The sequence below is a fragment of the Octodon degus genome, unplaced genomic scaffold (assembly GCF_000260255.1).
Source record: "Octodon degus isolate 3935 unplaced genomic scaffold, OctDeg1.0 scaffold00123, whole genome shotgun sequence".
Taxonomy (NCBI): Eukaryota; Metazoa; Chordata; class Mammalia; order Rodentia; family Octodontidae; genus Octodon; species Octodon degus.
Genome location: NW_004524699.1, coordinates 4,074,492 through 4,085,370, shown reverse-complemented (window position 1 = coordinate 4,085,370; position 10,879 = coordinate 4,074,492). Strand labels below are relative to the sequence as shown.

The 10,879-nt window shown below is 48.8% G+C and overlaps 1 protein-coding gene and 1 pseudogene across 2 annotated transcripts in view; one reads left to right on the top strand and one right to left on the bottom strand.

Annotated features, from left to right (window-relative positions):
- Cfap77 (cilia and flagella associated protein 77) overlaps positions 1–10,879 on the top strand; it is a 134,452-nt gene that overhangs the window by 17,502 nt on the left and 106,071 nt on the right. The window lies entirely within an intron of this gene.
- Positions 4,631–6,098, bottom strand: LOC105743400 (annotated as a pseudogene).

Below are 10,879 nucleotides of genomic sequence, written 5' to 3'. Positions count from 1 at the left end.
GTGTGTGTGTGGCTAGCTCAGCCCACCAGGGGGCGGGGCTGGCTGGCATGTGGTGCTGGGGGATTGAACCGCGGTCCCTGTGCTTTGCTGAGCTTGTTCTAAGTAGGTGCTTTAGACCACTGAGCCATCTCACCAGCCCCACACAAATATCAATTCTATAAATAACAAAAATCATCACAAAAATGTTAGGTTACAACATTTTCAAATTTCTAATGTTTTAAGTGTTTTAGATATATGTTGTGTGAACAGTTAGTTTGGCTACAGTCTTCAACTAGCAAACCATTACCCTACAAGAGGACTAAACTAAACTACAGTGCTGCACAAAGTTCCCGCGAAAGATGATCTGAAAAGTTTACAAAGTGAGTTCAATCATTCTAATTAACTTTTCAGATACTAGAAGAATCCATGACTCAAGAAACACTTTTAAATTATTTTCTTTACTTCCCCCAAAACTAGTAACATAAATTTAGATGGCTTAAGGACATGTCTTCAAAGTAGGTTTATCGCTGGAGCATTTTGATCTGAAGACATGGCCTTAATGCCTTTAACGTGGAACTCATCTAAAATCACAACCCTTGGTTTGAAAACATTAGATTCAATTTGTAGCGACTTACTGGTGAAGCCACTAAACAAAGCAAACAAACAACTCAGAGTGAAAACATGCAGCAGCCTCAGCTATGAGAGAAAAAGTAAATTCTATTTTTCCATAAAGACGGTATGAAAATATCAAGCCCAGCGTGACAACAGAGGTCCACGAATCGACACTGTTTAAAAATAGAATGTTTTCCAAGCTTGTCCCGTGAGATGTCGATGGATGGTCCCAAACTGAGTTCAGACCTCACAATTCCAGGTTCAGATGTGCAGAGCTGGGCTGACCTGCAGGCCCCCGGTAACGCCTGGGTGACATACATCACTCACAGCCAGCCACAGAAGCTCTGAACGCCCGATCGCATGATCTCTCAATACTGGATGTTCACTGTCTCACAGTTCTACTATCAAGAAGACTTTCAGAGGGAGGGTTCCATCTCTTCCCTTGATCCACTAAAGTGTAGGTAACAAAATATAAACTCAGGGTTTGTTTTTGTTTTTTTTTTTGTGGAGCCAGGGATTGAACTCAGGCCCTTGCACTTGCCAGGCAAGCACTTATTCTACTGAGCCATCTCCCTGGCCCCCTATAAAATATAAAATTAAACAAGATTTATGCAGATCTCTTTTTATCAGGGCACCAGTACAGTAGAGTAGGGTTTACTGTACTTGGGCATGGGAGACCTCACGTGGACTAAGTATCTTTTATTTAGTTTGTTTGAGACAGGGTCTTGCTACGGCAGTTTAGGCTGGCCTTGAACTCCCTGAATAGTCCAGGCTGGTCTTGATTTGTTTTTGGTTTTTTTTGCAGAACCGGGGATTGAACTTAGGTCCTTGTGCCTGCCAGGCAAGTGCTTATTCCACAGAACTATCTCCCTGGCTCCAAGGCTGGTCTTGAATTCATGGTGATCTTCCTGTCTCAGCCTCCTAAGTGCTGGGGTTACAGCATACACCACCATGTCCGACTTGACTAATTATCCTGACAATGAACCCATTGCCAAACAAGGTCATTTCCGGAGGGGGTGGAAGTTGGGGACCAGCGGAGGACTCTGAGGGAATGCAGTTCAGCTGCTGGCATTCTCCAGGGACAGATTTACTGAGCACTGGGCTCTGCACATGTGCGCATGCGAGAGAAACACTCAGATTACCCTGGAGATGAATTCCTTCACTGTAGCTGAAGAAGTGACAAGGGGACCAGTCTCTTGGCATCACGGCTGTAGGGCCTGAGACTGAGGCCTTCAGGGGAATGTGGTGGAGCTGGTGGCTCACGCACCCCCGCATGCCCATGTCCTGCTGATGAGGCTGTGACGCGTGGGTCACCACCACATCGCAATATGGAACCCACCCTGTGTATACATCTGGATCAGCTCGTGTCACAGCAGGGCTTCTCTGGCCATCAGCTTCCATCATGTCCCATTTACAGGTGATTGCTTTGGGCTTGGGTGGCATCTTCTGTGTTGAACTTGAGGAGGCTGTGGCAAGGGTAAGCATTTAGGGCTCCTCTCCAGAGCAGGGAGGATCAGAGGTTAGACAACGACATCTTGTCTTGTGCCATCTAAGGTACTTTTACCTCACTGTTCTTGTTCTTTTTATTTATTTATGTGTGTGTGTGTGTGTGTGTGTGTGTGGCCACCTCAGCCCACCAGGGGGCGGGGCTGGCTGGCATGTGGTGCTGGGGGATTGAACCGTGGTCCCTGTGCTTTGCTTAGCTTGTTCTAGGTAGGTGCTTTAGACCACTGAGCCATCTCACCAGCCCACTGTTCTTGTTCTTTAGCCCTTAAGTATGGTTAACTGAAGTTACTAACCATGTGTAAGGTGCTCCTTGAGGATAGACTACAGCATACTTCTTTCTCTTTTCTCCCAAAGGTCTATTCATTATCCATCCACCTACCCATTCAGCCATTCATTGTTTTAGTCAGTAGAAACTTTATGGAATATCTTTTATGAAGACACTGGTGAGCAAAAATTGACATGGTCATCACCCTGTGGAAGCCTATACCCTCATCAGGCAGAGGGACATTAATCAAAGAATCATAAATAAATGTAAGGTCAAATTTGGGAGAAGAGTTCAGGAGAAGTTCATGGTCATAGCCATCTAGCTGGGAGCCTTCACCTGGTGGGGAGGTCAGGAAGGGTTTCTTGGAGGAAGCGAACATTGGGCCAAGAGTTGAATTTATTGGGAGAAGAAAATGTGTGGCAGGGAGCAGGTAGAGATGGGAGGAGGAGAAAGACTCTTGATGGACTTGGAAGAACATGGGCAGAGAGCCTGTGGTGGAGGGGGAATGGGAATGCAGACCTTCTAAGGGCTGGAGAAGGCCGGAGTGGCTGCACCCAAGGTGGTGGAGGAGGGAGTGAGGCAGAGATCTGGGTTTCCTAGGATTGGATTATGCAGGGTCTTTCTGAGGACTAGAGTTTGACCTTCTGCCCAAGAGGACTGGGGGAGCCAATAGATCAGTGGGGAGTGATTCTTGGCTGGATGGAGGGATAAGGAACATCCTCCTCCTTGGTCACTGTGCACCTGAAACATTCCGACACACATAGCCTCCTTATGGTCCTCTTGCACTAGCCTCCCAGAGTGCTGGGATGACAGGCCCAGCTTCTGCATACTCCTTAAGTTAGAAGTGTCTCTTCCTAAAAGAGCTTCCTTACCTCTCAGCATGTTGTGGATGCCACTGTCATCTGACACACTGTTGAAAGTGTTCGTTGTATGTCTCTCTACGTGCAGTGAATATCAAGTGTCTCTCGGGCAAAGCCCACCTCCCCAGGTTTCTTATCACAAGCTTTTGGCCAGTGTCTGCGATGCAGTGGACACCTGTAATGTTTCCTCAGTAAAGGAACAAATGTGTGCAGGAAGGACGTTGGGGACTCGAAGTATCCTCAGTGATAGGGCATGAGAGGACCTCAGGGAGCAAGAGGTGTATGCTCTGCTGGCCCTGGTTTGTTCTTGAGGGGCTACAACACAAGCCCCTCAACACAAGCACCTTAAAGAACACCCATTATCTACAGGGAAGAATCTAGATTCTGAGGAATTGGGCTATATTGGTTCTTGCCAAAAATACTTCACCTCGAGTTGCTTTCTGCCTGTCTCACGTCCTGTAAGGCCTCCACCTGGGTCACGCCCCACTCCTTCCATGGGTTTAGCCATGCACCCTCACCCCCAGAGTCTGCATTCGAGTGCCACCTGTTCTGGGCATCTTCACTGATGCTGTTGCCAGGTTTGGGCTCGCCTCCTGCCATGTGTGTCTGAGTCTGCGTGTCTGAGTCTGTCTGGTATCCACCATTCAGAAAGTTCTCAAAATTTCTGGTTTATTGATGGAGCTCTTTCTCGGTGCCCAAAACTACACTGGACGTTCTCCTTCTGGGAGGGCCAAATGAAGACGTGTGTGCTTGGTTCTTTACTGTGACGGTCTCCTTCCTAAGACTTTGTGCGCGACTGCCCCTGACAAGGGCTCAGCACATTGCAGTCCTCTGTGTGCTTGTCTGTCTCTGTGTGGAAGGGGAGTGTTTCTTTTTAGTTTTGTATTCCAAGAACTGTGAACAGTGCCTGGCATATAACAAACACTCAATAAATGTCTGCTAGCTCTCGGGTGACTTTTTTCCTTCTCCTTGTTTTCAAAAATTTCAAATTCTTTTCCTAGAGCAGTACTTTTTTAGTGATATGACTTTCGCTGACACCACTTAAGGTAGCAATGAATTGTGTTATTTTAAGTCTTTGTTTGCCTTATTAACTCTGTTTCCTTAAGTGTGAGGGTTTTTTTTTTTTTTTTTCTTCTGTATTTTGGGCAGGGTCTACAGGGTCTTACTACATAGATCAGACTTGTAGTGATTCTCCTGTTTACAACCTTCCAAGAGCTGGGATTACAGGCACACACCAGCACACCCAGTTTCAAACGCTGTCTCAGCGTCCCCCTGGGGTGGGGCTGGTACAGCATGTGTGGGATAGAACCCCAGCTCCTGTGCTCTGCCTAAGCAGGCATTTTTCTTTCTTTCTTTTCTTAAATAATGACAATGAATTTTCTCAAATATTTGGATTCTTGCTTGAACATCAAATCACAGTCACCATGCTGTAAATATCTGCGTCATTTCTCTCCAGACTCTGGTCCACACGAGTGCTGATGGGGAGGGGCGGGATGGACTGGATGAAGGAGCAGTGGTAGTTTGCCTTTCCCGTAAGGGCAAGCTTTGGGGACAGACGGCTGCAGGGTATACTCTCCTCCCTGTGCTCAGTGCTATTGACTGGTTGCAGGTGCTAGAATTGCTCTCTGTTTAGTGAAAACTTGGAAGGGGAGAGACTCAGCCAACCTGGACGCCCGGAAAGCAGCTCCCACGCGGCCCACGCGCCGGCCTGAACTCTCCCTTTCCTCGTCCTCGACCAGGACCTGGCCTTATCTTGAGCGCTGCTGGCTCCGCAGCATTCCTCTGCACTCATCGACCGCGGGGTTTCCTCTGGGCTTGCCTTTCTGCGTGTCTGAGTCTGTCTGGTATCCACCATTCAGAAAGTTCTCAAAATTTCTGGTTCATTGATGGAGCTCTTTCTTGGTGCCCAAAACTACACTGGATGTTCTCCTTCTGGGAGGGCCAAATGAAGACGTGTGTGCTTGGTTCTCTACTGTGACGGTCTCCTTCCTAAGACTTTGCGGGCATGACACTTCCTGATGAGGGCAGTGAGTGATCTTGTCAACTTGATTGGCTTGAGACACAGAGGAGATTCATAAAGTGCGCCCTGGGCGGGTTGTGGGAGTGCGTCCGGGCCCTGCCCTCTCTCCCAGTCTCCTCCTGTCCGCCGCTTCCTGGCTGTCTCAAGGGCAGTAGTGATGGGCTCCGTCCTGCCCTGCACTTCCACCTGCTGCTTCTGCCTCTGAGCCATCTGACCACGGACCGAGACCCCAGAAGCCATGACCCAGCGTAAACCTCTCTTCCTTTTTTTTTTTTTTTTTTCCACTTTGAACCATACACAAAATCTTTACTGAGTGCCTGTCACCTGGAGTGCCATGGCCGACATCATTCCATTCCAGCCACCTCTGTGGGACCATCGGACCTGTGTCCCCCACCTCTCTGGGATACCCTTTTCTTGGGAAGGGGGCAACCCCAGAGCCCAGGATCCCTGGCAGTGCCAGTTCCAAGACCAACCAACCCAAAGGTGGCCGCTTAGGGTCCTGGGCAAGGTGACAGCCACCTCTTCGGGGAGGGGGCAAGGCTGCTTCAAGGCTAGGCTCCAGGCCCTTAGGGTTTCCGGAACTTACCTGGTGATTGGCCCAGAGGCTGTCCGGCTGCTTGCGGAACATGGCCACCCACAGGTCCTTGCCCAGGGACTTGAGGACATCTAACTCCTCCCTTGAAGCCCAGTGTCTCCTGGACAGCTTGTCACCCAGGACCTGGCCCCCACAGAAGCCTATGCTCTCCAGGACAGTCAGGCTCATCTTCTGCGCCCCGGGCCTGGGTCGGGGTCCGGAGCCCACAGTTCCACCACCATCTCGGTGTGCAGAAACTCAGAACAGCACTGTATCCGCCATGTGCCAGGCTGTCTCCTTTACATTTTGTCTGTCAAGTATTTTGTCCCCACAACAGAGAGCTGACCAATACGATAAACAAGGAAGGAACATTTAGAGAATCGTAGCTTAAGTTAATTATTTTCACTTATTTTATTTTATTTTTTATATTTTCACTTTTAAAAACTACCTTAGTATCAAGTCACAGGTTAAGTGCAGCGAAGAATGTTCCCATTTTTCCTAATGACCAGAGCTTCCCAACAAAGTAGGAAATGAAAATATTTTCATTCTGTGATTTGAAGAACAGCCTTTCGTTGGTCTGTCAAAGTACTAAAAATCTTGAAAGAAGCCCTCTCCAGAGACCTGGGGGGCATCGCCAACATGTTGGGAGGAAGAGGCGGCGCAGCCAGACTTGTGGTTTCTGTGGTGCTTGAGGTTGAGCCCAAGGCCTTGCTGGGATTTCAGGTGTGCACCACCATACCCGGTTCTGGGGCCACATGATGCACCCGGGCATCCAGTGTCTGCACATAGAAGAGCAGGTGACGATCTTCCTATCTTAAAAATGGCTTTCGTGCAAAGAGCACACTAGGGCCTGGGAGATAGCTCAGTAGAATAAGCGCTTGCCTGGCAAGCCCAAGGTCCTGAGTTCAATCCCTGGTACCACAAAACACAAACAAACAAACAAAACAAGACAAAACAGCCCGATGCATGTAGAATTCAGGCGGAAATCCGTGGCTCTGTGAGAGCTGGGTTGAAGAAGGGGTTGACTGGCGTGGAGGGGTGACCGCAGCCCCTGGGAGTCAGTGAATGAACTCTGCCTGTGCCTCCTGGGAAACTCGACCTTCCACCTAAGGCTGAAGCAGCAGAATGTAGATTTGAAGGCTGTCCGTTGCAGAAAAGGCAGTTTGCAATTGGAGTTCAACTGAGCTTGCAGGAGAAACAAAATGGGATCCAGAGTCAGCAAGGTACAAGTGTCCAGGAAATATTTAAAAATCATCTGAAAGAAAGAAGCAGGAGCCAGGCGTGGTGGCACACACCTATAAACCCAGCACTCAGGAGGCTGGGGCAGGAGGAGCACTACACAGCAAGACCCTGACTCAAAACAAAACAAAAAACAAAAACAAAAAACCCAAAATAAATATAGGTAAATAAATAAATTGCTCACAATGTAAAGGACATGTTCATCACAAATGAGAAGATAGGGCCGGGGAGATGGCTCAGTGGAATAAGCGCTTCCCTGGCAAGCGCAAGGGTCTGAGTTCAATCCCCGGTTCCATCAAAAACAAACAAGCAGGGGCCGGGGAGATAGCTCAGTGGAATAAGTGCTTACCTGGCAAGCGCAAGGGCCTGAGTTCAATCCCTGGTTCAAACAAACAAACAAACAAACAAATGAGAAGATAGGGGAAAGAACCAATAAAAACAAAATGGAAAGGTGAAAATACAATAACTAAATTTATTAATTATTAATTTTATTATTATTTTATGTATTTGGTACAGGGTCTCACTACACCACTGGGACTCATAATGATTCTCCTATTTTCAGCTTCCCCAGTGCTGGGATTACAGGTGTGCACCACCATGTCCAGTCTTGGTGGCTGGCTCAGTGCGCCTGGGGGTGTGGGGACGACATGGGCTGGCTCCAGCACAGGGTGGCGTGGCAGAGGAGAAGTTGTGGTGCCCATGAGGAAGCAAGAGCAGGAGGGAAGGGAAGGGTGATGACAGCTCCTTTCTGCCCACTTCTACTCTAGCCCACCGGATGGGGCAGCGCCAAGTCCGTGGGCCCCTTCAGCAGTCACCCGCCCTTCACCCAGCACTGCAGCGTGAGTCAGTCACACACTGTAGATCCAGCCACCTCTGAGAAAGCCCCGCCTATGGCTGCAGCGGCTTGGGGGCCGTTGAGACACAAGTCATAACAGCAGGCTCATAAAAGCATGACACCGTGTCCCCATCCTCCTTGTTGACCAGATCTGCCACTGTGACCTCTTGCTCTCCCTAAAGTCAATATGACCATGAAAAGGAAACATTTTGCGCTGACTCAGAACACCGAGGCAGCCATGATGGTGCAAGAAAGACCCTCTGCAAAGAGTGGCAAGGATGGTGGCGTAAGCACATGTGAAGCGAGGGGCGGCTGTGTGAGGATCGGTGGCACGGATCTCCCGCTTTGAGAGAAACTTAAAAACTTAAGCATTCACTCTAGTTTGCTGTCACACTGTGTGCAGGGCTCCGTGCAGAGCTTTGCCAAGTGACACAGGCCTACTCAAAGGCAGAGGACCTCTGGGGACCTGCAGGGGGTTGATTCCAGGACTCCCAGTGGCTATCCACTCCACGGACACTTTTGCAACGTGGTCTGTCATTTGCATAGAACCTCTGCGATTCCTCCACGTCCTTCACATCATCTCTGAGTTCATTATAACGCTTCATGCAACATCAATGTTCTACGGAAGGTAATTGCTATACTGTATCATTTATGGAATAACAAGAAAAAATGTCGATATGTTCAGTCTAGACCCCTTTTTTCCCTTAATTTTTTTTTTTTTTTAAAGTTTTTATTTTTGAGACAGGGTCTCCCTTTGTAGTTCAGGATGGCCTCGAACTTCCAGCAGTTCGGCTGCCTGAGCCTCCTGTTGCCGGGACTGTCCCGCTGTGTCATCGCCCTGAGCTCAGCTCTGAATGCTTTGCTGTGATGGTTGGTTGAAGCTGCAGATGCAGAGTCCATAGGCTGGGCCTCTTAGCCAGCAGCCCCCTTTATGGACCATCATGACTTTCCAGCCTCTGTGGGGTGTCACGTGAGGTGGGGCATTCACTTGTCACCTCTATGCAGATGAACTCCCAAGTGACACGAGCCATCACCGGTGCATGGACGGCCTGTTCCATGTCCCTGAGATGCCATTGCTCTGCCACCCACCACCTCCTCCTGACCTCACATTATCTTTTTGTTTTATTTATTTATTTATTTATTTTTATTGTTTTATTTTTTGAGACAGGGTTTCACTGTACAGTTCCAGCTGGACATAAACTCTCTATGTAGCACATGCTGGCCTCGAACTCGCAGCGATCCTCATGCCTCAGCCTCCTGAGTGCTGGGATTACAGACAGGTACCCCTGTTAAAACTCAGCTCTTGGTCCCCTCTGCTGCAACTCTTTCATGACACCCCCCCCCAACTATTCTTTCTGTCTCCCTTCTACCTCTCTACTGTCCTGTGTGTATTTCTGCCATTACTATTGTCGTTTAGGTTACGATGTCTGTTCTCCCGGGTTCTTGTGGGCGGGAAGCAGGTCTCCACGTCATTCTCTGCAGCGCCTGCAGTGCTTGGCGTAAAGTAGGTTCTCCATAAATGTTTGTTGGGTGAGTAAATAAACAGTTTAATGAGTGCCTGGGAGATGTTCTCCTAGTAACTAGTAGCCTTGGCATTGCTAGAAACGCCTAGATTAATTTTCAATTCAAACTTAAGACCCTTTGATTTTAAGACTTAAGGATCGGCTTTGCCGCTGTGAAGGAGGCGGAGCCGTGAGCATAGCTGGGCCGATGTTATGAATTTGCATTTTGGCCGCATCAAGATGCGGAATGTCCACATGAATAACCGTGTTGCTGAGACACAGTTCCTATCAGTGACATGTGTGCTATCCAGCCCCAGGTGTCTAAGAGCAGCAGAAACACAGGTGGGACCCTGTCCAGGTCCTGGCGGTTGTTTCCAGTCAGTCTTTTGGTTAGAGCATTCACCCAGCAAAGCTGAAGAGGACACACCCTGCCTGGGCACATAAGAAGTGACAAGGGACCGCATGTCCAGTCCCCAGATAGCAAGAGCATTTCCATCGAGCTGGACATTGAGCTGTTTGCTAAAACCCAATATTACACTTGAATGAGATGTGATGGTTTAGCGAAGGAGCACCGTAGAAGACACTTAGCGTGGGCTGATGGGGGCCTTTCTTCCAGGGCCTGAGACGTGGTCCTGTGGGCTGAAAGGATTCGCATTGCGTTTATAAGTGGATGGTGACCCCTGGAAAGGCAGGAGGAAGGCCGCCCTGCGAGACTTTTCAACCCTGCTAATTGAAATGATCCTTCCTCCTCCTGTGAAGGCTAATGAGACAGAGAGACGGCTAATGGAAATGCAACACTAGGTTGTTGCTTGTTTTATTTACTCACTGCCAGAACTCCCATGTTGGGGTTCAGAGGAAGGGACAGAGACACGGCTTCGCTAGAAGCCCCCTGCTTGCTCCTCACAGCACCGCCCAGGGTGAGCGCTCCCCAAGCATACCGCTGGTGATGGAGAAGTGTACTTCCCATTCTAAGCATTGCAGGGAGAGTCCCTGTACACTCGGGGCAGACAAAACTGACAGGAACCGGATTCCCCTTGTGGAGAAAGGTGGGTACAAGCGCCTCTTGGACACTTGCCAGTGCAAGAGGCCAGATTCTGCAGATGCTGCGATGAAGCCCTGGTCCTTGGTCTAACGTCCACCTTATCAGCCTTTGGGTGCACCAGGGCAGCAAGAATTTGGCTGTCGGGTACTTAGCAGAGCCTGACACGACCTCGCCCTCCAGTGCTCCTGGGCAGTTGGATCTTCTACCCTTACTTGAATCACTTGTATTTCCCTAACATGTTCAGTGACCCCAGCTAACGACTCTATCAGTGCCCTTTTTTTTTTTAAAGGATTTAAAAATAATTAAATCCTTTAAAAAATGGACATTTTTTTTTTACAGGATTTACAAATAATTTTATTGAAATCAAACAAATAACAACAGTCTTTCTATGCTGGGGAGCACCATCCCCAAGCCATTCCCCATGGTAGAAGCACAGAGCTTGCAC